General features: G+C 45.1%; 1 protein-coding gene and 1 pseudogene across 8 annotated transcripts in view; one reads left to right on the forward strand and one right to left on the reverse strand.

Moving 5' to 3' along the window:
* LOC147121022 (CAP-Gly domain-containing linker protein 4-like) overlaps positions 1 to 27,780 on the reverse strand; it is a 457,143-nt gene that overhangs the window by 244,120 nt on the left and 185,243 nt on the right. The window lies entirely within an intron of this gene.
* LOC147121023 (uncharacterized) lies at positions 2,560 to 3,690 on the forward strand (annotated as a pseudogene).

Here is a 27,780-nt window from a genome sequence, read left to right on the forward strand (position 1 = left end):
TCTGCCATTTCCTTATTCTCCATTATATATTCTCCCGAATCGGACTGCAAGGGACCGACTTGGGATTTTACCAGTCTTTTCCTCCTGATATACCGATAAAAGCTTTTGCAGTCTGTCTTTATGTTTGCTGCAAGTTTACTTTCGTATTCTATTTTCCCCTTCCTGATTAATCCCTTTGTCCTCTTTTGCTGTATCCAACCGTGGCTAACTAAAGAAGTTAAGGATAGCATTAGATTGAAAGAAGAAGCCTATAATGTTGCAAAGAATAATAATAGGCCTGAGGATTGGGAGTTTCAGAAACCAGCAAAGGTTGACCAAAAAATTGATAAAAAGGGAGAAAGTAGAATATGAGAGAAAACTAGCAAGAAATATAAAAGCAGATTGTAAGAGTTTCTACATGTGAAAAGGATAAGAGTAGCAAAAGTAAATGTTGGTCCCTTAGAGGCTGAGGCAGGAGAAATTATTATGGGAAATAAGGAAACGGCAGAAATGTTAAACAAATATTTTGTATCTGTCTTCACAGTAGAAGAGACAAAAAACATATCAAAAATGTTGGGGAAACGAGGGTCTGATGAGGGTGAGGAACTTAACGTAATTAATGTAAGTTGAGAAAAAGTACTAGAGAAACTAATGGGACTAAAAGCCGACAAATCCCCTGGACCTGACGGCCTACATCCTAGGGTTCTAAAAGAGGTGGCTGAAGAGACAGTGGATGCATTGGTTTTGACCTCCCAAAATTCCCTAAATTTTGGAATGGTCCCAGCGGATTGGAAGGTCACAAATGTAACACCGCTATTCAAGAAAGGAGGGAGAAAGAAATCAGGGAACAACAGGCCAGTGAGCCTGACATCAGTCGTCGGGAAAATACTGGAATCCATTGTTAAGGAAGTGGTAACAGGGCACTTAGAAAATCATAACATGATTAGGCAGAGTCAACATGGTTTTATGAAAGAGAAATCGTGTTTGACAAATTTATTAGAGTTTTTTGATGATGTAACTAGCAGGGTAGATAAAGGGGAACCTGTGGATGTAGTATATTTGGATTTCCAAAAGGCATTCGATAAGGTTCCACATAAAAGGTTATTACACAAGATTACAGCTCATGGGGTGGGGTAATATAGTAGCATGGATAGAGGATTGGTTAATGGACAGAAAACAGAGAGTAGGGATAAATGCATCTTTTTCAAGTTGGCAGGCTGTAACTAGTGGGCTGCCACAAGGATCATGTTGGGGCCTCAGCTATTTACAATCTATATTAATGACTGAGATGAAGGGACCGAGTGTAATGTATCCAAGTTTGCTGATGATTCAAAGCTAGGTGGGACAGTAAGCTGTGAGGAGAACACAAAGAGTCTGCAAAGGGATATAGATAGACTGAGTGAGTGGGCGGTAAGGTGGCAGATGGAGTATAATGTAGGGAAATGTGAGGTTATTCACTTTGGTAGGAAAAATAAAAAACAGAATATTTTTTAAATGGTGAGAAACTTTCAAATGTTGGTGTTCAGAGAGATTTGGGTGTCCTCGTGCAAAAATCAAAGAAAGCTAGCATGCAGGTACAGCAAGCAATAAGGAAGGCAAATGGCATGTTGGCCTTTATTGCAAGGGGGTTGGAGTATGAGTGTAAGGAAGTCTTGCTACAATTGTACATGGCCTTGGTGAGACCACACCTGGAGTACTTTGCACAGTTTTGGTCTCCTTATCTAAGGAAGGATATACTTGCCTTGGGGGCAGTGCAACAAAGGTTCACTAGATTGATTCCTGGGATGAGAGGGCTGTCCTATGATGAGAGATTGTGTAGAATGGGTCTATACTCTCTGGAGTTTAAAAGAATGAGAGGTGATCTCATTAAAACATACAAGATTCTGAAGGGGATTGACAAGGTAGATGCTGAGAGGTTGTTTCTCCTGGCTGGAGTGTCTAAAACTAGGGGGCATAATCTCAGGATAAGGGGTAGTCCATTTAAGGCTTGAGGAGGAGGAATTTCTTCACTCAGAGGGTTGTGAATCTTTGGAATTCTCTGCCCCAGAGGGCTGTGAATGCTGAGTCTTTGAGTACATTCAAGGCTGAGATAGATAGATTTTTGGATTCTAGGGGAATCAAGGGATACGGAGATGGGGCAGGAAAGTGGAGTTGAGGTCGATGATCAGCCATGATCTTATTGAATGGCGGAGCAAGCTCGAGGGGCTGTATGGCCTACTTCTGCTCTTATTTCTTATGTTCTTATGTTGCATGCTCTTCTCACCTGCTCTCAATTGCTGAACAGGCACCTCCTCTCATGACTCCTTCTTCAATTCAATCTCAAGCCACTCATCTCCCACTTAAGACATCCCCATTCTCCCAGCCACTTGCTTTTTTCCCCCTCTCAGCTTATGCATGACATGGCACTAGTGCCTCACATCTCCACTTGCCTACTCAGTAGCCACCCATAGCTTTCCCACCCCCTCTGCAGGAAAACAGCGTGCACAATGCAAGGGAGAGAACTAAGACTGGTGGCCCTAACCCAGGTGGAGCAGGAGACACTGGAAATAAGTGGGGCTCCGAGAGCACTGAACATTCGAAATGGCGAGGGTGATGGCTCCGAGCAGAGTGACAGGTTATAAATTGTACCCCTTCAGGTACAAACAATTGCACCTTCAGCCAACTTTCAGACCTCAACCAGTACAATGAAGCCTTTCAAGTGCGAATGTCCAGCCTCTCATTGCCATCCTAACTCTTGTCCTTTTCCTCTTTCTTCTAGGTCCTTCTCAGCAGCAAGAACCCCCTGAAGACACCTCAGGGGAGAACATTTCTCCTGGGGACCTACAATCACATGCTACATCAATGCATCAGCACAGAGATTAGCATTCCTAGTAGGATAGCTAGTTAGAGGGGCTTGCACCTGGTGAAACAAACAGCACAAGTGAGCAGGAGCAGGTACTGGTGACAGAGACAGCCCAGGAGATGATTTGCCAGAAGTCAACGTACTCTCCTAGCTCTACTACTCAGGAGAGATGGGGACCTCAAGGTTCCGGTTCTGAGAAGAAAAATGCTTGAGGCACACGAGCGATTATTTGAGGAATTGGAAGATCTGCCAAAAACTTTGACCACCATGTCTGAAAGTATGTGCAGTGTGTGTGAAGTTCTCTCGCATGGCATTTCCACTCTGCAATCTACCCTGGAGTGTGTGATCACCTCCAGGGACACTGCAGCCCAGCCTCCCTGCAGGAGTTTGAGGGCTCAGCCTTTGCAGCTTTGATGGAAGCTCAGACGGCTGCCACCCAGACTCTCGGCTCCAACGTCTGCTCCACCTTGGAGAGACTAGTGCACTAGATGGATTGGCCGATGGACCACGTTGTCAGGGGCTTATAAGGCATCACTCAACTCCTGCAATCTGCTCTCCCTCAGATCAGTGGGAGTTATGAACCACAGCCCCATGGGAGTAACAGTGGTGATACGGAACAGGCAAGTGTTGTCCTCTCTCAGGTTCACAGCACATCTACCCTCTCAAAACCCCCTTAACCAATACCCACCATGGTGCCTGAAAAGCAACTGGGTCAGGCAACTTTGGCAGCAACCGAGGAGCTGCTGTCTGCAGCTGTGACTTCACTAGATCAAAGGTCATCGGCCACAAGTACCTCAAGGTCCCAACATGTGTCACCACCAGCTCTACTGAAGCCATTGGAGCATCACTTTGTGGAAGGAGCAGAATGAGTAAACCTTCTTTTAAAAAATGCACAATGTGTTGACACTTGGGCGTTCGATGATATGATGCAAATGATTGTATTTCCCTGCCCATTAAAATCTTCATCACTTTGAACTGGGTGGCTTGCTCGGCCATTTCAGAGGGCATTTAAGAGTCAACCACATTGCTGTGGGTCTAGAATCACATATAAGCCAGACCGGTGGTAACCTTCACAGCCTTTGACAATGCTCCACAGACAGCTCAAAAAAGGTGATCCTTGATCTGTAGATCCTGATGGGTGGGTAAGGCCTTTTGCTAGCAGTCTACCTCACCAGCTGCTTTCTGAAAAGTCCAACTACAGCGCCTCCTGCATGTTAAGGGCTGTGCTGTTCTTGCTGCTGCTCTTCTTACTGCTCCTTCTTATCCACCAGAACAATGTAGCTCGAGCACCACCTACCCTAAGGTTTAATGCTTCTTGAGGGGGAGCATTAGAAGCATTAAAATGCAAGCTGAAGTACCTGAAATCAGCAGTTTGTAAAGTGCGATCACTCAGAATCCAACGAGCTCAGTTACACTCAGATGCAACAGATTTAAATGCCTGCTGTTTGTGGCCACTTTACATCTTGCAGCCTATTCAGTCATAGAATCATAGAAACTTACAGCACAAAGAGAGGCCATTCGGCTCGTCGTGCCTGTGCTGGCTCTTAGAAAGAGCAGTCGTGCTTAGTCCCACACCTCTACCTTTTTGTCCGTATCCCTGCAAGTTCCTCATCCTCAAGTGGTACCTTGTCCAACTCCCTTTAAAAATTATTTCTGATATCAGCTTCCGCCACCATTTTAGGTAGCGCATTCCAGATCCTGACAAGTCTCTGAGTGAAAAATGTTTTCCTCATCTCCCCTCTAGATCTTTATCCAATGATTTTAAATCTATGACCTCTGGTTATTGACCCACTTGTCAAAGGGAATAGTTTTTCTCGATCTACTCTATCAAAACATTTCATCATCTTGAAAACCTCTATTAGGTCACCTCTTAACCTTCTCTGTTCCAAGAAAAACAATCCTAACTTTTCCAACCTCTCCTCATAACTGAAGTCCCTCATCCCTGGTAACATCCTGCTAATCTTCCTCTGTACCCTTTCTAAGGCCTTTACATCTTTCCTGAAGTGTGATTAAAATCAAATCCAAAAGTCAACTTTGATCACTGCAGTAGCAATGAAAACTTCACAGAAACATAGAAACATAGAAACATAGAGATAGGAACAGGAGTAGGCCATTCGGCCCTTCGAGCCTGCTCCGCCATTCAATGAGATCATGGCTGATCTTCGTCTGAGATCATAGCTGATCTTACCAGTTCAGTACCCCGTCCCCGCCTTTTCTCCGTAACCCTTAATCCCCTTAGCCTTCAGAAATATATCCAATTCTCTCTTGAAAATATTTATTGAATTAGCCTTCACAGCCCTCTGTGGCAGGGAATTCCACAGGCTCACCACTCTTTGAGTGAAGAAATTCTTCCTCATCTCTGTTTTAAATGATTTGCCCGCTATTTTTAGACTGTGGCCCCTGGTTCTGTGCTCCCCGGCCATTGGAAACATTCTCTCTGAATTCAGCCTGTCCAGGCCTGCCATAATTTTATATGTTTCGATGAGATCCCCTCTCAATCTTCTAAACTCCAGTGAGTACAAGCCCAAACTATTTAATCTCTCTTCGTAGGTCATTCCCGCCATTCCAGGTATCAGCCTGGTGAATCGCCGTTGCACTCTTTCCATGGCAAGAACATCCTTCCGCAGATGGGGCGACCAAAACTGTACACAATACTCCAGATGCGGTCTCACCAGCACCTTGTACAGCTGTAGTAAGGTATCCCTATTCCTATACTCGAACCCCCTTGATATGAAGGCCAACATACCATTTGCCTTCTTAATCGCCTGTTGCACCTGCATGCTCTCCTTCAGTGACTGGTGCACAAGAACACCCAGGTCCCTCTGCACTTCCCCATCTCCCAATCTATTGCCATTTAGATAATAATCTACCCTCCTGTTTTTACCCCCAAAGTGGATAACCTCGCATTTATCCACATTATAGTGCATCTGCCACGTATCCGCCCATTCCCCCAACCTGTCCAAATCGCACTGTAGCCTCCTGACATCCTCATCAGAGCCCACCCCTCCTCCTAGTTTAGTGTCGTCAGCGAATTTGGAAATATTGCATCCAATTCCCTGATCCAGATCATTTATATATATTGTGAACAGCTGGGGTCCCAGGACAGATCCTTGCGGCACCCCGCTGGTCACTGCCTGCCACTCCGAAAACGAGCCGTTTATTCCAACTCTCTGTTTTCTATCCGCCAGCCAGTTCTCTATCCACGTTAATACTTTGCCCCCAATCCCATGAGCCTTAATTTTGCATGATAATCTTTTGTGTGGAACCTTATCGAAGGCTTTCTGGAAGTCAAGGTACACCACATCCACTGGCTCTCCCCCATCTATTTTACCAGTTACTTCCTCAAAAAATTCCAGCAGATTAGTCAAACACGATTTACCCTTTGTAAATCCATGTTGACTCTGTCCGATCCTTTCCCCATTTGTCAAGTGCTCCGCTATTTTATCCTTAATAATGGACTCTAGCATTTTGCCCACAACCGATGTAAGGCTTACTGGTCTATAATTCCCTGCTTTCTCTCTACCCCCCTTTTTAAATATTGGGGTAACATTAGCTACCCTCCAATCCACGGGTACTGTTCCCGAGTCAATGGAGTTCCGGAAGATGATCCTTAGAGCATCTGCTATCTCCAGGGCCACCTCCTTAAGTACCCTAGGATGTAGTTTATCAGGCCCCGGGGATTTGTCGGCCTTCAGTCCCCTCAACTTACCCAACACCATATCCCTAGAGATACTAATTTCTGTCAGCTCCTCCCTCTCATTAGTCCCTATGTTTGCCGATATTCCTGGGAGGTTATTTGTGTCCTCCTTTGTGAATACAGAACCAAAGTATGAGTTTAATTGGTCTGCCATTTCCTTATTCTCCATTATATATTCTCCCGAATCGGACTGCAAGGGACCGACTTGGGATTTTACCAGTCTTTTCCTCCTGATATACCGATAAAAGCTTTTGCAGTCTGTCTTTATGTTTGCTGCAAGTTTACTTTCGTATTCTATTTTCCCCTTCCTGATTAATCCCTTTGTCCTCTTTTGCTGTATCTTGTACTGCCCCCAATCTTCCGGTCTGGTGCTTTTTTTTGCCAGTTGATATGCCCTTTTTTTTAATTTTATGCTGTCCCTAATTTCCCTCGTTATCCACGGTTGAGTCACCTTTTTAGGTTTATTTTTATGCCAAACCGGTATAAACATGTTCTGGAATTCTTCCATTCTATCTTTGAATGCTTGCCATTGTCTCTCCACTGTCAATCCCCCCAGAAACACCACCCAATCAATCTTACCCAATTCCCGTCTCATACCCTCGTAATTCCCTTTATTTAAGTTCTGGACCTTAGTCTCTGACTCAATTTCCTCACTCTCCATCTCGACTGAGAGCTCGATCATATTATGATCGCTCTGACCCAAGGGGCCTCGTACAAGAAGATTGCTGATAAGTCCCTTCTCATTGCACAATACCCAGTCTAAAATGGCCTGATCTCGAGTCGGCTCCTCGACATATTGGTCCAGATAACCGTCCCGAAAACATTCCAGGAATTCCTCCTCCTCAGAATTTTTACTAATTTGGGTAGTCCAATCAATATGTAAATTAAAGTCACCCATGATGACAGCTGTGCTCTTATCGCACGCTTCTCTAATTTCCCTTTTTATGCCTTCCCTCACCTCCATATTACTATTTGGAGGCCTATATATCACACCCACTAACGTTTTCCTCCCCTTGCTATTTCTCATTTCTACCCATACAGATTCCGTTTCATCCGAGTTAATATCCTTCCTTTCCATTGCATTAATCCCCTCCTTTACCAGCAATGCTACCCCACCTCCCCTACCTTTTTGCCGATCCTTCCTAAATATTGTATATCCCTGGATGTTAAGTTCCCAGCCTTGCCCACCCTGCAGCCACGTTTCTGTAATCCCAATCAAATCATACTTGTTTACCTCTATTTCCACAACTAATTCATCCACCTTGTTCCTAATGCTTCTAGCATTAAGATACAAAGCCTTCAGGCTTGCTTTTTTCACACTCTCATTATGAATTAGTTTGGCCCTTTGTGTTTCTCTCCTTTGCTTATTGCTTCTCACCTTTCTACCATCTATTTCTGACTTCATATGACTTCCCTCTTTTCCACTACCTAGGTTCCCATCCCCCTGCCAAATTAGTTTAAATCCTCCCGAACCGCCCTAGAAAATATTACCCCGAGGACATCGGCTCCCTCACAGTTCAGGTGTAGACCGTCCCCTTGGTACAGGTCACTCCTCCCCAAGAAACTTTAGAAAATTTTGCAATGCAACTATAAGCTACATAATCTGAATCAACTTTTTCCTGCTGGTTAACAGAAGAAAAAGAACTGAGGTGTGATACAAGAACAAGGTCCTTCATTCATGTTACAAATTCTGGGTGCGAACTAGATATTGGTCCAGAATTTATGGTATCTTCGATGGCGTACATTCAACGTACGCCGTCGTAATCTTTCTGAAAGGCCCTGCAAGTTCCGGGTTTCCGCATGCCTTGACAGATCATACGAACGGACTGGAAAGTCACTTTCTCTGGCGCAGAGTTTGGCTATTTGCCCAACAACTGCCCAGAAATTGCCCACAAAACTCTTATGGCTGGTTAAAGCAGGCATCGGGCCTGTTTTCACCAGTGTAAACATTATTATAAATCTTAAATTACTTTTTTTTTTAAATGAGGCACAAACACTTAAAATTAGTTTATGCAAATATTGGCCCAGGTTAAAATGTTAAAAAAATTTCAATTTTTAATTTTTTTTTATTGTATTTGGTGTAATGAAGGGACTTTTAATTAAATTTGAAAATCAAAACATTTATATTTAATAGAACTGTCTAAATTGTTTAATTATTTGGGGATTCCATTGCCTGTCATTGGAGGATTCCATTCGGAAATGACTGCAATGGAATCCTCCTTTCTCATTGGAGGACCTGTCCCACGTGATCCCAGGGATGCTTCCAAACTGTATCCGTCTCTGTGACACGTGGGCCTCTGCGCAGACATACGCATGGAGGCCAAAGACCCGAACTCTCTATAGCTTGGAGGTAAGGTCGAAAATGTTGTGTGGACCGGAGGCGTACTAGAAACATAGAAGATAGAAGCAGGAGTAGGCCATTCGGCCCCTCGAGCCTGTTCTGCCATTTAATGAGATCATGGCTGATCATCCAAATTCAGTACCCTGTCCCTGCTTTCTCCCCATATCTCTTGATCCCTTTAGCCTTAAGAAATATATCTAACTGCTTCTTGAATATATTTAATGAATTGGCCACAACTGCCTTGTGTGGTAGAGAATTCCACAGGTTCACCACTCTCTGGGTGAAGAAATTCCTCCTCATCTCAGTCCTAAATGGCTTACCCCTTATCCTTAGACAGTGACCCCTAGTCCTGGACTCCCTCGCCATCAGGAACATCCTTCCTGATCTAGTCTGTCTAGTGCTGTTCGAATTTTATAAGTTTCAATGAGATCCCCTCTCATTCTTCTAAACTCTAGCGAATATAAACCTAATCGACCCAATCTCTCCTCGTACGTCATTTCTGCCATCCCAGGTATCAGTCTAGTGAATCTTCGCTGCACTCTCTCCGTGGCAAGAACATCCTTCCTCAGATAAGGCGACCAAAACTGCACACAATACTCAAGGTGTGGTCTCACCAAGGCCCTGTACAACTGCAGCAAGACATCCTTGCTCCTGTACTCGAATCCTCTCGCTATGAAGACCAACATACCATTTGTTTTCTTAACCGCCTGCTGCACCTGCATGCTTACCTTCAGCGACTGGTGCACAAGGACACCCAGGTCTCGTTGCACTTCCCCTTTTCCCAATCTATTGCCGTTCAGATAATAATCTGTCTTCCTGTTTTTGCCACCGAAGTGGATAACCTCGCATTTATCCACATTATACTGCATTTGCCATGCATCTGCCCAATCACCCAACCTGTCCAAATCATACTGGAGTTTCTCTGCATCCTCCTCACAGCACACACGCCCACCCAGCTTTGTGTCGTCTGCAAACTTGGAGATATTACATCTAGTTCCCTCGTCTAGATCATTTATATATATTGTGAATAGCTGGGGTCCTAGCACCGATCCCTGTGGTACCCCAGTAGTCACTGCCTGCCACTCGGAAAAAGACCCGTTTATTCCAACTCTTTGCTTCCTGTCTGCCAACCAGTTCTCTATCCAAGACAGTACCTTGCCCCCAATCCCATGTGCTTTAACTTCGCACGCTAATCTCTTATGCGGGACCTTATCGAAAGCCTTCTGAAAGTCCAAATACACAACATCCACTGGTTCTCTCTTATCTATTCTACCAGTTACATCCTCAAAAAATTCCAGTAGATTAGTCAAGCATGATTCACCTTTTGTAAATCCATGTTGACTTTGTCTGATCCTGTCACTGTTTTCCAAGTGCTCTGTTATTACATCTTTTATAATGGACTCTAGCATTTTCCCCACTACCGATGTCAGACTTACCGGTCTATAATTCCCCGTTTTCTCTCTACCACCTTTTTTAAATAGTGGGGTTGCATTAGCTATCCTCCAATCCATGGGAACTGTTCCAGAGTCTATAGAATTTTGGAAGATGACCAGTAATGCATCTACTATTTCTAGGGCCACTTCCTTAAGTACCCTAGGATGTAGATTATCAGGCCCTGGGGATTTATTGGCCTTCAATCCCATCAATTTCCCCAACACCATTTCCCTACAAATACTGATTTCATTCAATTTCTCCCTCTCATTAGACCCTATGTTCCCCGACATCTCTGGGAGGTTATTTTTGTCCTCCTTTGTGAAGACAGAACTGAAGTATGTATTTAATTGGTCTGCCATTTCTTTGTTCCCCATTATAAATTCCCCTGATTCTGACCGCAAGGGACCTACGCTTGACTTCACCAATCTTTTTCTCTTCACATATCTATAGAAGCTTTTACAGTCAGTTTTTATGTTCCCTGAAAACTTACTCTCATAATCTATTTCCCCCCTCTCCAGAGGTACGCCTCCGATCGCAAATTCAGGGCCATTACAGCATTACCAGCCTCTCCCAGAAACAGACTCCATATCCATTACAAGCACCATAATCACAAGGACTGCAGTGGTTCAAGGAGATGATATACTACCACCTTCTCAGGGCAGCTAGGGATGGGTAATAAATGCAGCCTTGTCAGCATTGCCTTCACACCAAAAACAAATTACAAGAGAGTATTTTTAATTGAAATTTAACAAATTTCATGTCACTCCATGTCACAGAAAATAACAAAGTATACTGCATTATTTCTGTTAGTAGGCTAAATACACTCATCTAACCAGTAATTCCACTGAAACTGGTCAGCACTAAACTTAAGCAGGGAGCCCTCACTACCACCTATCGGAGTCCCTTACCAGATTTCTCCCGAGTCTATTTGTGTGTCTTTTCTCAGCTGGGTAGGAAGTCAGAGACTTAACATCTGACTCCTCCCCAGCTTGTCATTTCCAGAAAGTGGCCAGTGGAGCTGTCAATGAAATCTACCACCTTGTATCAGAAACCTCCCCCACCCACAGTACCTAAATGGCCTGTTCAGCCCAGCCCCTGCTGGCCTCAAATGAATGAAGCTATTCCAATACATCATCTGTCAATATTTACTGGAATCATTTTGATGAACCTCTATTCCCTCAAACTGATGTGGCATGCAGGAAACACCATGTGTGTACACAGATTCTCTCGTTCCAACCCTTTATCTTCTGAATCTAATCTGCATTCCCAAAATCTATACGTTGCGGATTTAACCCGTTGAGCTGAATACTTAATTGTATGATCCTATTATGAATTTTTATCCGAAATCACTCAGGACCCCGCTGTCAAGCCGCCGCAACGCGCCTTTCCCAATGGCGCGTGATGTCCAATCCAAATCAACCCGCAGAGGCGGGCGGCTCAATTAAACCAATTATTGGGTTGCTGACAGACCCTCAATAATGCTTTTAACCTTACCTTTTATCTTTAACTGCTTGCCCACGGGGTCCACGCTGCTCGGGGACCACATCTGTGAACCTGTGGCGGGAGTTGAATGGTCATTGCTCCAGCTGATTATTTGACAGCTTCAAATGTATAGTAAAAGCTTCCACCTGACAGATCATCGCTTTCCTCAGCCACAAGTAGTTTCACAGTCCATTTCCAGAACAGATTCTGAAGGCTTTCCATTCAATCTCAACTCTTAAGAAGAACTCTCTCACCATCTCTACTTCATCTGCCATCTATTCCATCAACATGGGTGCCCTTTATACTGTCTCACCTTGGTCCTCAGAATCCGACCACGATCAGCTGCAACACCAACAGCACCAGGCACACCAGCAGCATCAGCAACACCAACCTTCTCTGCAATGACCTGATGCTGCACAGGACAGAGGGCATCAGCACCCAACCACTTTGCTGCCCGGGACGCCAAGGTTGGCCTCACCATGGCCAGATTTACTTCACTTGACGCTGTACACTCTGGCTGCCGCATGATGCGCCAGGTTAGCACCGCGCCAGGTTGGCACCACCCCACACCAACACCATAAGGCATCCCTACAATGACCGAGCCATTCCATTCACACACACCATTGCGGGGGGTACCGTTATGTCTCACCATTCACTGCAACTCACGAAGCCACTTCCAAAGGTGCACACAGATCTGTCCAAGAAAGCAAAGTGTTGAAAATAATGGTTTCAATGTTTGACAGCACATTAACAGAAACTTTATATGAACATTGGATAAAACACCCAAGTGGCTACCCTTGTGTGTTGTTAGTTGGTATGATTGCACTAGGATGAGGGTGAGTGTGAGGGGTGGCTAGTGAGATGGGGATGTGATAATGTAGATAGAGAGGGATGGGTGGAGGTGCACGGTAAGTTGGTGTGAGTAAGGGTGTGTAGGGGTAGGGTAGGGAAGGCAGAGTGATGGGGATGTGATGAGAGGCACAGGAGTATGAAGGTGAGTGTGGCTTTGTAGTAATGTTTCATGGTCTAATGAGATCATTGAAAGGTTTGCGCCACTGCACCCAGGTCCTCCTGACAACATCCCTGCTTGTGCCCTCCTCTGCAATGTACAACCAGGCTGTGTTGGTCTCCTGGGGAGGTCTCTTCTGCTCATGGTAAGGGAAGAGGACCTCCCTGTGTGCTCTGACTCCCTCCATAAGCATATGGAGGGAATCCTGGGAGAACCTGGGTGCAGCCCTGCACCTCTGTGCAGTGATTATCAGTGTTTGCAGCACTCCAATGCTGTAGAACACGGACAGCACAAACGTCTAAAGAAAGTTGGCCATGGTCCCTTTAAGGAAACCAGCTGATGACGTGTCATGAATGATGTCACCAGACCCGCTTCCTCTAATTGGACCAGGACACACGCTGGATGGGCTTAACAAGCCCTATCAACATAAGTTCTTTTTCCAGAGCGGGATGGAGCCTGCAGCGGGGCCGTGACCCGCCACCAACATTGCCCGCCGAGATAAGGAAAATCTCGGCCGGAGTTTCAGGAAAGATGGGCAACAACAGAAGGGTCAAGGGTTGGTTTTTTGAGGGGTGATGATGGCAAATCTGATGAAGTCGGGGACAGTACCTGAGGAGCTCCGTTAACAATATCAGCTAACATGGGAGCCAGGAAGGGAAGTTCACTGGTTAGCAGTTTAGCGGGAATAAGGTTGAGGGGGCAGGAACTGGGTCTCATGGACAAGATGAGCTCAGAGAGGGCACGAGGAGAGATAGGAGAGAAATGAGATAAGAAGAAACCAAGAGGAGAGGCACTGGAGGATGATGGTGTGGTTGACAATGTTGATGGCTGCAGAGAGGTTGAGGAGGATGACGAGGGATAATACAGCATGGTCACATTCACAAAGACTGTTGTTCATAACCCCACAAAAAAGAGCAACTCAAGTGGGGGATCCTCTTCGGATGTACCGCCACAGGATGCTGGCTGAGGCGTGCACTGCACATGCTCCATCCAGTTCAGTCCAAAAATGACAATCGGGGCCCTCTGTATGACATAGGACCCTGATTAGCATTTTAAGTGGACCTACCGCCTGACTCGGGGCCATTCCAGAGAAACATTGCGTGACGACGACGACGACGACGACGACAACGGAAACGTAGATCATTGCCCACCATTTTTAGGATGCTACCACCCCATTTCCGGCAAGTGGGTGGCCTAAAAGTTCACGCCACTCTTGTTTGCCAACCCCACCAACCCCCCCTCCCGCTTTGCAAGATGGTCTGTTTCTTTGTAGTTAGAGGTTGACAAACGCGGAAAAATTATATTTCTGCATTCTAGCACACCACAAGCCTACATGCATCACATCACAGAAAGATTACTGTGGACTTTAAAAATCATCTTGTCTGCAGTCATGTTATTACCTATAGCAGTGTAGCTATTTCAGCAGCCATCTTGTACCAAACCACAACCATGAGGAAATAGTGCATAACAACTAAATCTCCAATTAAACTCATTGTTAGAGCACATAGCTGGCTGAAATTTGCCAATCCAACATTGCATCCGTTGTCCTCATGTGCGATGGCCACAACTGAAATAAATGTAAATATCTTTAGCATACACTGACCTCTTTCAGCCATTTTATGGTGTTCCATCAATGTCTAATATGACAAAAAGCAAAATACTGCAGATACTGGAAATCTGAAATAAAAACAGAAAATGCTGGAAACACCCAGCAGTTCAGGTGTATCTATGGAGGCAGGCAGTTAGGGTTAATGTTTCAGGTCAATAGACTTTCGTCAGAGCCAGGAGATGTTACAGATTAATAAATTATAAGGAGGAATTGAGTCAGGGAAAAGGGGGCGGAGAGAAAAAAAAGAATGGTCTGTGATTAGATGGAGGACAGGAGATGATTAAATGACAGAATTGATAATGGTATGACAAATTGAGGCAATAATGAGAGAAATTTAGAGGATATGTTAATGGTTACAGCAGAATAGCAGAAGGGCAGTGAAGCATGGAAAACCTGGCAAAACAGGGAAGGCTCCACTAGCCTGGGAGTATGGTGGAAGAAATAGTCAGGTGAGACCAGGGGTGCAGACCACTCCGCCAGCCATGTACTGATAAAGGATCCCCACACAAGCACCAGCTCACAATTGCCCCCATTTCAGGAAGCGTAGTTCAGCCATCCTACATTTCCTGCTGTCCAAGAGAAAATGGAAGCTGTGGTTAAGCTCTGACATTATTAAAATCAATGTTAAGGCCAGAGGGCTGTAAAATGCCTCGTAAAAAGATGAGGTGCTGTTCCTCGAGCTTGCGTTGAACTTCATTGGAGCAGTGTAGGTCAAGCAGAGAGAGATCAGGAATGGTTCCCCTGGTTCCACAAAAATATTGTGGCCCGCGCTCGTTCCCTCCCCCCTCCCCGCCGTGATCAGCAACCCCACTCAGATCTGACGTTCCAGCCAGCTCAACATAGGGGCTGGCCAATATCCCACCCTCTCACAAATAGTGAGCTGCAGTGGGGTGCCCACAGCTCGCTGGATACATTCAAATGAGGCACAAACCCAAAATTAATTCTGGCCCCCCGATGCCGGACAACTCCGTTAATTTCGTGCTTATTTCAGCCAGAAGTTGAAAATTCTCCCCATTATTACATTATGTTCAGACTACTCTCGTAGCCATCCAACAAGCTTATGGCAGCCTCACTGGTGCGTGCACTGAATAAGAATTTTTAAAGAACAGTTGTCCGAAGTCATATTGGTTGAAATGCATATTGCACATTTGTCCTGTTTCAGGCGATTAAGCTGACAACAGGATACAATATTTTAGGAACAATTGTTGTTACAGAAAGTTACTACTAGAGTAGTATTTCTGTTTGATTTCTTTCTTCAGGCTTTAGGCAATTTTCTTGCTTCCAGATTTATGCATAAAATCTCTTGATTAGATTTTCCATTACTTCCTTGACAGGATCTCACTTGTCCGATCAAAGCTTTGCTTCCTTCATTGCCTGAATGTAGATATTCTTTGGAGGTATTGAGACAAATAAACTAATAGATTTCTAAGTTATGCAAGAAACAGGTGCAACAAATACCTTACAGGCTTTTTGAGTTGGATTGGTGTGGGGCACGTCTTAATCTGACAAGCCACCCGAATCTAAGGTTGGGCATTGCAAATGTTCTTTTGATGAATTTCCTCACTGCTTTATGAGCTTCATTATGATTGCTGTTTTGCAAGACTCTGAAGATCATTTAAAAGCATTCGGAGCCAGACTTGCAGCTACACTGTGCACCATCTTCCTGTGCACCATCTTCTGCCAGTGGTCGAATGGGAGCAGCTCTGAGAAAATTTCCAACGGCCGGGAATTTGCTGCAACTGCGTCACTGGCGACGATCACTGTAAGTAAAATTATCGTTTGCCTCGATCCTCCAGCGCCGATCAAAAGCCAAAAGTTGCCGGGAGACTCATTATCATAAAATAATAGTTGCGATTCAAGGAGCTGGGATGCAGCGTTACCGCTCAAAAGCAGGCCAGCTGTATACACGGGTCAGCTTCATTTGGCCGACGTTTGAGTGTTCAATATTCAATGGCAGAAAAGATAAATAAATTAACCACAACACAAGAGAGAGAAATTTTAGCTGGGGAAAGTTAGTTGGTATTTTTTTGTTGTTTAATTACTCTTCCAAGCATTTTCGAAGTTAATAACAATTGCTATTCCTCCGTGACGCTGTGAAGTCTTTATTTTTTGAATTCAGACGCAACAAAGTCACTCAAAATACAAAAATCATCTTGAATGATCCATCTACAAAAGAAAAAACCTCTATTTGGAAGACGCAATGAGACTGCACCCAATACAACCGCACGGGTTTAGCTTTTCAAACTTTCTGCATTTTCAAAAACTATTTAAACATTCAGCTGATGTGCTTATTGATTTTGGCTTCATTCTTAGAGTTCCCAAAAGTCTAGAATTCAGCTGGAAAATTTCAATTCCAACCCCACTTTGCTCTCATCAATAAACTGCAATACTGAGCTCCCATTTGAATTATTATCCTCAGATAGTAAACATTTTGAAATGTCACAACCCAACAGCTATACTTTTCAACTATGTGTATACCCAGTGAACACTCCATTGGGGGACAACTGCAAGAAAACAAGTGATTACGATACGCTGTCGCTGCTTTAAAAATTTGCTCAATTTCAAGATCTTCACAGTCAAGTGGGACAAAAGGGTTAACGCTCTTTCCTGTGCCCTGAACTAACCATTGCAATCATTTGAGCGTTGAATAAACAAATGCAAATCCAGTAAATTTGTGGAGTGATTATTTGCACGGTCTACCTGTCCTTCTGCTCATGCGCCCTCGTTTGGACCCCTGAAGACTGTATGGGGAGTCTGAGGACCGTCTTGGTACTTCGCATGTGCACTTGATCGGTCGCACATGCACTGTACGAAGTTGATGCACGTTGTCTTGCCTGGAACCTGAAATGTGTGGAACCTGAAGCTGCTGCCCTTGCTGCCTGCCATTATCTAGTGTTCTGCAATTGTAATTGTAAAAAAAAGACTTGATACTCCAATTAGTGGGTTAGTCACTTCTTTGGAGTTTTATGTTTTGTTTCCTTCTGGAAGTGATAAAAATTCTTTAATTCAGAATGAAGGGATCAAGGTCAAGGCTACAACTTTAAGGCACAAACGCTCATTAAAATAGGAAATGGAAAACAAGAACTCAATGGCCTCCGGATCTCAGGTAGTGCTACTATAGCAGGAAGCAAATAAAGATTTGTCAGTCAATAAACCAATGGGTGCGAGTGTGTGGGTGCGTGTGTGTGCGGGGTGCGTATGTGTATGGATGTCCACACACACGCACCCCACACACTTCGTAGGAGCACTAGATCAGGAAAGGGAACCCAAACAACAGCCACTACGGGATTGCACAAAGGGTGATTCATTCACATCATAAGTGTAAATATGTGTCAATTGATCTTTGATAAATTTATTAATTTTGTTTGAAATCTTTTGTGGTGGCTCTCATTTCAGCTTTGTGCCCAGGAGGACGCTGTGATATTCCGTGACAGAGTGATGGTGTGATGGGGATGTGATGAGCAACGGGAATCTAGGGCTTCATTCATTGGAATCAACGTCTGACGAGGCGTTCACTGACAACCTGTTCGGAAGGGGGATTGGCTACCTGCATCCTCCCTTTCTCCTCCTCCTCCTTCTCCTCCTGAGGTGGTCCCACAATTCCTGGTGCAAAGGGCTACGCTCTCTGATGGCCAAGTTGTGAAGCACGCAACAGAACACCACGAAATGGGACACCCGCTCCGCTGAGTACTGGAGGGCTCCTCCCGAGCGGTCAAGGCAGCGGAACTGTTGCTTCAGTAGCCCGATGGTCTGCTCAATGATGTTCCTGGAGGAAGCATGGCTCTCATTATATGAGTGCTGGGCACAAGTGGTAGGTTTGCAGAGGGGAGTCACCAGCCAGGTGCAGAGAGGATAGCCCTTGTCTCCAAGCAGCCACCCTCGAGTTTCACGTGGTGGCTGGAAGATTGCTGGCACACCAGACTGACACAGGATGAAGGCATTATGGCTGCTGCCAGGACAGTAGGCATTGACCATCAGGAAGCGCTGGGCGTGGTCACACACCCACTGCATATTAAGTGAGTGGTAGCCTTTGCGGTTATGGAAGAGCTTAGGATGGTTATGCGACGCCCGCAAAGCCATGTGCATACAGTCGATGGTGCCATGCACCATGGGGAAGCCCGCTATCCTGGCAAAGCCACATGCACGCTCGTCCTGCTTCTCTCTGCTCAGAAAGAAAACATAGTCCCTTTCCTGGTGTAGAGAGCGTCAGTGACTTCCCGGATGCAGCGATGGACAGCGATCTGTGAGATGTTAGCTATGTCCCCTGCTGCAGACTGGAAGGATCTGCTGGCGAAGAAATTGAGGGCCATGGTGAGCTTGACTGCCACTGGGAGAGCCGCGGTCGGCCTGCTCTCAGGCTGCAGGTTTGGTTGCAGGAGGTGGTAGAATTCTGTGACCACCTCCTTGGTGAAGCAGAGCCTCCTAATACACTGCTCCTCATTTAACTGGAGGTAGGAAAAGTGCTCTCAGAAGACCCAAGGTGGGTAAGGCCTCCTGTTGAGAGCCCTCCTGGCCCCCCTCCTCTTCCTTCTGTGCGCATTTTCTCGTCTTCTTTGCTGCCTCCACTCCCTCTCCCGAAGATATTCGAGCATGAAGGGGCCTACCAGTAGAGCAAGTGTTGTGAGCAAAAGCCTTTAAATAAGAATGAAGATGTTCTCCACTTGCAACAACACTCCCCGTTACCTTACAACCTTGAAAGAAGTTAATAAAGCTGCTGGAATTGCAGAAAGTTGCCCAGAGGCAGGTCAAAATGCAGAAACATGTCAGGTGCAAGTTATTGTTGATGATCCCTTTAAATACCATTGCTGGAGCCTCCTCCCTGCTTGCCAACGCTTGCTCAGCTCGTCGCACTTAAGTGGAGCGGCGAAATCAAAACTCGCAGATCGGGTGTCAAGTGAGCGTTGCACACTCACTGCCGTCACAATCTGCAGAATCTAATATCCCTAGCAAGCACTGACATCGGCAGCGCTGCTGACCATCCAAAAATGCCGGCTGACGCGGGACCCGCCAGCAGCAGGCGGAAGAGCAACGGTCGGCATTTTTCCGCCTGAATCTGGCGGTAACAGATTGCACTAAACCCCCGAATTTCTAGGCCGAAGTCTTTTATTTTACCTACTAAGAACAACTATAATTACAATTGCAGAACACTAGATAATAGAGGATCTTCACAAAGCGAACTACAGCTCCACTTTCTGTAGGCTGCCCGACAAAGCTGGATCAAATTACACATTGCCGAGTACTCTACAGCAGGCAGGATCAAATTACACATTCCAGACAAACTGCTGGGGGGGGGGGGTCTTGTCCTCCAAGGGGACCAATCAGATATCTGGTGAAACCCACTTGCGTTGCAAATAAACACAGCCATAAATTTGCGATCGCTGCTGTTTTGAACGGGGGTGCAGCTCCCGTAATCAATTTTTTAGGGTTTCAGTGATGGCTCCAGCAGAGCAGGAACTTTTAGTGTGGCATAAAGACTAGCATAAATCTCTTGTGCAATCATTTCCAGGAACCTCTATGCTAGAATAAGGGTGTGCGCCGTAGATGCGCCATTACCATAGTACAAATTGTCCAGAAATTCTGGGCCAAATATATTTGTATTGGCTTCTTCCACTGTGTGCGTCATTCATTGGTAAGTAGCTTGGCTGGGGAGATCACAGAAATCACAGAAACCCCACAGTGCAGATAGAGGCCATTTCGGCCCATCGAGCCTGCACCGACACACATCCCACCCAATCCCCGTAATCCCTACACCAACACATATCCCCATTTAATCCCCCTAACACTAAGGGTCAATTTATCATAGCCAATCAACCTAACCCGCACATCTTTGGACTGTGGGAGGAAACCGGAGCACCCGGAGGAAACCCACGCAAACACGGGGAGAATATGCAAACTCCACACAGACAGTCGCCCGAGGCCGGATTCGAACCCGGGTCCCTGGCGCTGTGAGGCAACAGTGCTAACCACTATGCCACCGTGCTGCAACCAGGAGATAATATAGCTTATGCTTTTGATGCTACATCATTTCCTGTGCTGATGCTAGTGATAACTGCAATAATGATTCCTCAGGATGCATCAGCTACAGTTGCTGCATTTGGAATGTGTAATGACCTAGGCTGATCTATAGAGAGAGAAAATTAAGTCCCAGAGAATAATCCAATAAATATCTTCGTACAGCGACGCAATCTGTCACACATCATCACAGGTAGCCACCACATTGGCAAAGTCTGGATTGCAAACACTGAAGAGGGAGTCTCATTATAAAGACCCCTTCTGAAAACAAAAGTTACCCAAAAAAATGTGATTAGCATTAATGCCTTTATATTCCATCTGCTACAGTTAATATTAGGATTTCTTTTGTTTAAACAGTGATTGTTGATACCATTGGGGGTACTAGCTTGAAAGAGTTATAGAGCTTGACTGCAAGGAAGATAAAACAGGTAAACAGGTATGAAAATTTAGTATCAGTTTCCTACCAGGCTCAGAACCTTTTCAAGCCAGAACCCATGATGTTGAAATATTTTTAAAATCAACTGAAATATTCCTGCTGTATTCCTTTTTTTAAAAAAAAAAAGCTGTGGTGATGGAATTGCTTTTTTAAAAAAAAAATCAGCTTGCTCTAAACGTTGTATGTTATAGGCTGTGTGTCTTTCAACATGCTTTGTTATTTGTTCGTATATTTATATATAAACACAGCTGTATTGATGCTGCTATCAACAGAATTCATAGTCTAAAAAGAGCTGATGTAAAAATAATGATGCCAGTATTGCCAACTCTTGGTGTTCCATCGCGAGAGACGCAATTTCACAGTGAAATAAAACTTCACTCACAATGGAGCACCTAAATCTCAGGTTTAAAAAAAAATACGCCGATTTGCACATGCGCGGAAAATCTCATGATTTGCCATTCGGTAGGGAACAGCCTTTTCTCGACCTGTTAGAAATGGCAGCGGTCTCTGAGTGAGTGAGTGACTAGGGGATGGCAGGGGGTCAACTGTTCACAGCAGCAAAACTGAGGGGCGGCGACCAGAGGAAATGCCAATTTTAAATTAGGGCAAGTGGCCCGGCCCAAACTGGAGCCTGGGCATGGGGACCTGGGCCTATCGAGCCACCACCGCAGGAGTGGGGGGGGATGGGTGGCTCAAAGATCACCCCTTGGCTCTACACAATACAGGGATTAGTGAGGGATTATGGACCGGGGGCGGTCAGCCCGCGAAAGTACCTGCATCCGCCGTTGCATCCCAGAGCCGTTCGTTGAAGAGCTTTTACCGTTGCCTGGGCAACCGGCTTGGTGGCAGGGGGGGGGGGAAAGGGGTGCAGCAGCAGCAGGGTCTCTAGGTCACTGGAGGTTGATGGGGATTGATGAGGTCAGGCAGCCCTGCTTGTCTCCCCTATTTCATTTGGAGGTGGGGAGCACGGTCTTATGCGCACAAGGTAGGGATCCAACTCCCTCTATCGACTGTGATGTGAATGTCTTGTAATTTATTGAGGCCGATTGACCTGGAGTATGCAGTCAGAGGCAACAGTCACTACAAACATGAGATAATCTTATTCTCCACCCAATTAAATATGTTCTCCGTGTTAAAACCTACAATTTCTTCAGGTAATAGCCTACTGACTGCAAAATTCTACATTTACAGTTGGATTGTAGCCATTGCTGCTATATGGTTTTATACAGGAAACTCTCTTTTTACCGGCACCTAAATAACCGAAAATCTCTCTTAACCGTCAAAATTCAGGAGTAGGTTCAGGTAAGTTTTACTTCATATTAGTGGCCGTGTAACCAGGGTTCCTGGATCTGTGGCCGTGTAACCGGGGTTCCTGCACCTGTTGCCATGCAACAGGGACGCCTGGATCTGTGGCCGTGTAACCGGGGTTCCTGCACCTGTTGCCATGCAACAGGGACGCCTGGATCTGTGGCCGTGTAACCGGGGTTCCTGCACCTGTTGCCATGCAACAGGGACACCGGGATCTGTGGCCGTGTACGGGGCTCTCGTACCTTAGTAAGTATACCTCTCAGTAATCCGGCGTTTTGATCAACTGGCACCACGCCAGTCCCGTCGGTGCCGGATAAAAAAAGAGTTTCTTGTATTTTGTTTTTGCTTGTAGCACAATGTTCCAATAAATTAACAGCCATGTTAACACCTAATTTCAATCTTTCCTGGTCTGTTGTGGTTTAATTACACTGGTACAGTGAAGAGTGTTGAACCTGGCTTACAGGTTATGTTATCTCAAAGGAGGAAATTAATTGGCCAGAAGTCAACAACAACAACAACTTGTATTTATATAGCGTCTTTAAAGTAGTAAAACGTCCCAAGGCACTTCACAGGAGTGATTATCAAACAAAATTTGACACCGAGCCACATAAGGAGATATTAGGGCAGGTGACCAAAAGCTTGGTCAAAGAGGTAGGTTTTAAGGAGCGTCTTAGAGGAGGAGAGAAAGACGGAGAGGTTTAGGGAGGGAATTCCAGAGCTTGGGGCCTAGGCAGCTGAAGGCACAGCAGTCAATGGCGGAGCAATGAAAATCGGGAATGCGCAAGAGGCCAAAATTGGAGGAGCGCAGAGATCTCTGGAGGAGGTTATGTTCCAGAAAGAGTAACAGTCAAAAGAGCGAGGCCGGCCTGCGAGTGATGTGACAGCGGGGCCACCAATCCACCTACTCCTGCTCCTATTTCTTATGTTTTTGTGTCAGTAATCGGCTAGTGAGGGCCGAATGTGCTTCCTGTCCGGGAGCATAGGTCGCGGTATGCACTTCTTGTCTGGGAGCAAAAGTCAGCGAGGAGTCGGGTTAGGAAAACATAGCAACTCATGATTTCGATACCAAATCTCATGATGTTTAAAGTTTCTCTCGTGATTTACGAGACGGTGGGGTTGGCATTATTGTGATGCTGCTCTGAACAGGTCTAAAAGCATCACTTCCTTTTCAACAAACCTAGCATTTCTTTGTGATTTTCTCTGCCTGTCACCTTGAAAAATTTTATTTTGCTCCTGACATCCCACCACTACCCCCAAGTTTTTTTTATTGCAAGATGTTGCATTACAACAGTGACTCCACTTCAAAAGTACTTCATTGACTGTAAAGCACTTTGAGACGTCCGGTGGTCGTGAAAGGCGCTATATAAATGCAAGTCGTCAATTGCTCAGCAATCACTTCTGCACTTTCTGTGGCTTCTGGGATTTGGTGAACTCACGTGAACTCAAAAATGGAAGCCTTCTTCCTCAGTACCTCATCTATAATTAATTCAACTTCCTTCCCTGCAAATTTTGTTTTTTCAGTTCTCTATGCTCGGGGTTCTGAACCGGGGTCCGCGGCCCCCTAGAGGTCCACGAGAAAGTTTCAAGGGGTCTGCTAAAGAAAGGCTTACACAAACTAAAGCTGGTGCTTAATATGAGTGATCGGACCCAGAATGGAGCTGCCACCCAGTGGCTCCCCCAGGAACTGCAGCTATAAAGAGCTCACATTGAGCAGTTTCAGTCTCTGGTTTATTCACTTTAACACAGTCCTCGGAGTGTTCCTCACCCTGAACTACGCAGGGTTAGAGAATCGATCCACGAACAATTCCCCTTCAGTTTGTGGTCTGGTGAACAAGGAGAAGCATATTAAACTGTCACTCAGGTTCGTCCATTTATATTGTGTTTCTCAATGTCACACCTGATACTTCTGCCTCTACTGCAAAATGTCCGCAACAAAACATCGGGATTTAGTCAGAGGGTGATGAAAATCTCTTTCACACAACTGTTCAATCTCCCGAATATAAAGAAAAGAGGAACAAGAGCCTCCAACTCCAGTGGCCCCTCAGAATTGATATATATAATGTGATACTTAGGTCAGCTCCATAGAAAGGGAACATGTTGAGGGAGAGTAAAGCAAAAATTCGAACTCCTCAGATCCTTCTAGGAACTGTGACAGTTAAAGACACCAACAGACTCATTTAGAGCCGGACACTGCAGTGCCGGAGCAGAATGAGGGAGGGATAACTGAGAGATCAATGGTTCCAGTAAACCAGTGTCAAGAAACAAATACAGCGTCCAAATATGGATTCCAAACTCTATCCCTGACAGACTCTATTGACCTGACTGCAGAGTTTAGGTGCATGTTGACAGAACCAAGTGTCCACGTGTCCCACTGGAGTTTACCCAGCGTACCGGGACCGTTTCCTAGTGCAGAGCACTGGGATGGTTCTCGCTGATTCAGTCTCCAGGTAATGCCTCCAGCGGCTGTCCTCCCTAGTCTCAGTTTCCCCTTTAATGATAAGATGGGGCAACTGCCTACAGCGTGGTGGGTGGGGTTACACAGGGCCAATGGCAGGGTGTCAGCCACCTTACTATTCTCGATGTTTAAATCCAGTGCCATTTACTAGGCTCACTCACCACCAACTACATGTCAGCCGGTTTAGCAGAGGGATCCTCACCTTGGGGTTGATTCTCCCTCCCAGTTACTCGATCACAGTTTGCTTTTACCCAGAGTCTTCCCTCCGTGAAATTAGTTCTTTTTTTTTGCCTGAAATGTACCTCATAACCTGGTCGTAGATCTGGTAAATGGAGCAGAGGGAGTCCTTCTACTGCATATCTAGGAGTTCAGATCTCCAAGTCTTGACAGAATTTTTACTCAGCACCAGAAACATGTTACATATTAAGTAAACCAAAAATAATAATAAATATGTTTAATTGTATAACGAATTTTTATACAGAAAAATACTTGTGTTACAGGCGGTCCGTGGAATTTTCATAACCCTGGAGGGAACTTCAGAAGCAAAAAGGTTGAGAACCCCTGCTCTATGCTATCTTGCACAATGTTATGTAGACAGAATTGCAAAATAGTAATCCAGGGAAGTCATTAGTCCAATTTAGCTAGTTAAGCTACTTAAAATAATTACTGAAAATGTGTTTTGATTTGATGGCATATCTCACCATTGAGTGGGAACAAATTAATAAATAATACTTATTATTATATACTATTTTATCACATTGAAATATCTCAAAGTGCTTCACATAATAAATTACTTTTGAAGAGCAATGACTTGCTATTCAGGCAAACTATGAAAATTGGCAAAATATACTGAAAGACTGAACAGGCTGGGGCTTATTTCTCTAGAAAAGAGAAGACTGAGAGGTGACCTGATAGAGGTCTTAAAGTTATGAAGGGGTTTTAAGGGTAGATGGTGGAGTCAAAAACTAAGGGCCATAAATATAAGATAGTCACTAGTAAATCCAATAAGGAATTCAGGAGAAATTCTTTACCGAGAGTGGTGAGAATTTTGAACTCGCTATCACATCGAGTGGTTGAGGCGAGATCGTGAGATGAAGTAAGGTGGGAGGAGGCTCGTGTGGAGCATTAACACCGGCATAGACCTGTTGGGCTGAATGGCTTGTTTCTGTACTTTAAATTCTATGTAATTCTATGTACTAATGCTTCAGTGATAACTGTGGATGGCTCTCACATTCACTGTAAAATTAGCCTCAACACTCGTAGATGATATAATTCCAGGCAGAATCATTTTATTTTGTGACAACAACAACTTGTACCTATATGGCAACTTTAAGATAGAAAACATTGCAAGGCTCTTCACAGAGACATGCGAAAACTAGACGTCAAAGCAATGGAGAACTAGAAACGGTGACCAAACACTGATCAAAGAGGTGGGTTTTAAAAAGGGTCATAAAGGAAGAGAGGGAACTGGAGAGGTTTAGGGAGGGGCAAAGTGAGAGGGGGAAATACGAGGCCACAGTCAGAAGCACAAAGCGTTCATGGGTATTGTAATGCTGGAGGAATTACACAGATAAAGTGGGGTAAAGCCACAGAGGGATTTAAAAACAAGGACAATCATTTTAAATTCGAAGCAGGTTTAAGTTGGGGGTGATGAGTGAGCAGGACTTGGTCCGAGATACGATCCGAGCAGTAGAGTTTTGATGAGCTGGAGTCCAAAAATGCAAAGTGGACCAAGGAATTAGTGTTCCAATTTGCAAATGAATATCTTCCTGACAGCCACTTCAGATAATCATCTGACTCTACATATAGGGAGAGAAATTGGGGTGCTATTATCGGCCAGGCGCAAGGTTTAGCGCCCGGCGTTAATTATCGCCTCCGACTGCAAACTTGGCCTCTATCGCCCCTGGAGGTGATTTGAGCGCTAAATCAGGCGCTGCACACCTGTCTTAAGCCGCCAACGTCGAGGAACGAGGCGCTACCTCAGAGCGCCAGCGAAGCTCAGCACTGGAACAGAGAGACACTGGCACCATCCAGTTCTTAAAAGGGAGGGGCCATCTTGCTGGCCAGCCACACCCTGCTCATTGCAGCCTTGAATCTCAGCCTGGAGAGACCTCTAAAGCAATTGTGCTGGAAGCACTAATGAATAGGCCCAGGGAAAGAGCTCGGCACTTAGGAACCTCAAAAGCGGTGCTGAGGGCCAAAACTCCTGAGGACAGCGTTAAAACCAAAAATATTGCAGACAAAAAAAGGCAGGAAGTGGCCGCCTTTAAATAGCGCTCCCCCAGCCCCTTCCCGACTGCAAAACGTTCCCTTCTACTGGTCGTTGCTAGCGGCAGGCAGAAAGGCAGGGGGCGCCACTCAATATCCGGTCTGTGGCGCTACCGGGGCGTTGCACGCTCAACTGACGTCACGATCTGCGGGCGCAGGAGATCGTGGTGGTAGTGTTTAACGCCGCAGCAAAATGTCTGGTCAATTTCGCAAGTGGCATAAACATCGCCGTGCACAGGCACTAGTTGCTTTGCGCCCTGCTAGCGCCCTCGTAGGGTAAGAGAATAAAATAATACATCTCATGAAAAATAATATTTTCCTTATGGGACAGTGACACAGCACATAGTATTGCAGATGGGATCTAACCCATGTCTTATACAGCAACAACATCACCTCTTCTGATCTGTATTCCATCCGTCTACTAATGCAACCCAGTACCTTGTTTGCCTTTTTTACCGCACTCATATACAAAGTGATAAGTTCAACAATTTTTCCACGATAATCCTGTTCCTGATCAGTATGCTGCATGACTATTCCATTTAACATAGTCAACAGATGAAAAAAGCAGCTTAATGTAGACAAATGTAAAATAATTAGTACAGGAGCAACTTTGGTTCTGTATTTGCAATCTATTGTCCCAGTTTCCGAAAAGATTCTAGTCCTTCTGAATTTGGCCGCGCTGTTTTTCATTATTTATTCTGCCTTCAATGTTGGTTCCAAATTTGGAATTTTGCTTTTACATAGATACATAGTGTGGTAAACCACTTTTACCGTTCACTATCGTTACACTATAGTTATCACTGTTAGATCGTTTCCCTATAGTTATCACTGTTCACATTGTTGTATCACTGTACGAGGTCGCCTCTTGTCACGCTGCTATACCTGGGCTGACCACTGCCGACTCCGCC

This window comes from Somniosus microcephalus, chromosome 3 (genome assembly GCF_052327205.1).
Source record: "Somniosus microcephalus isolate GS21.2 chromosome 3, FLI_Smic_1.0, whole genome shotgun sequence".
NCBI classification, from domain to species: Eukaryota; Metazoa; Chordata; class Chondrichthyes; order Squaliformes; family Somniosidae; genus Somniosus; species Somniosus microcephalus.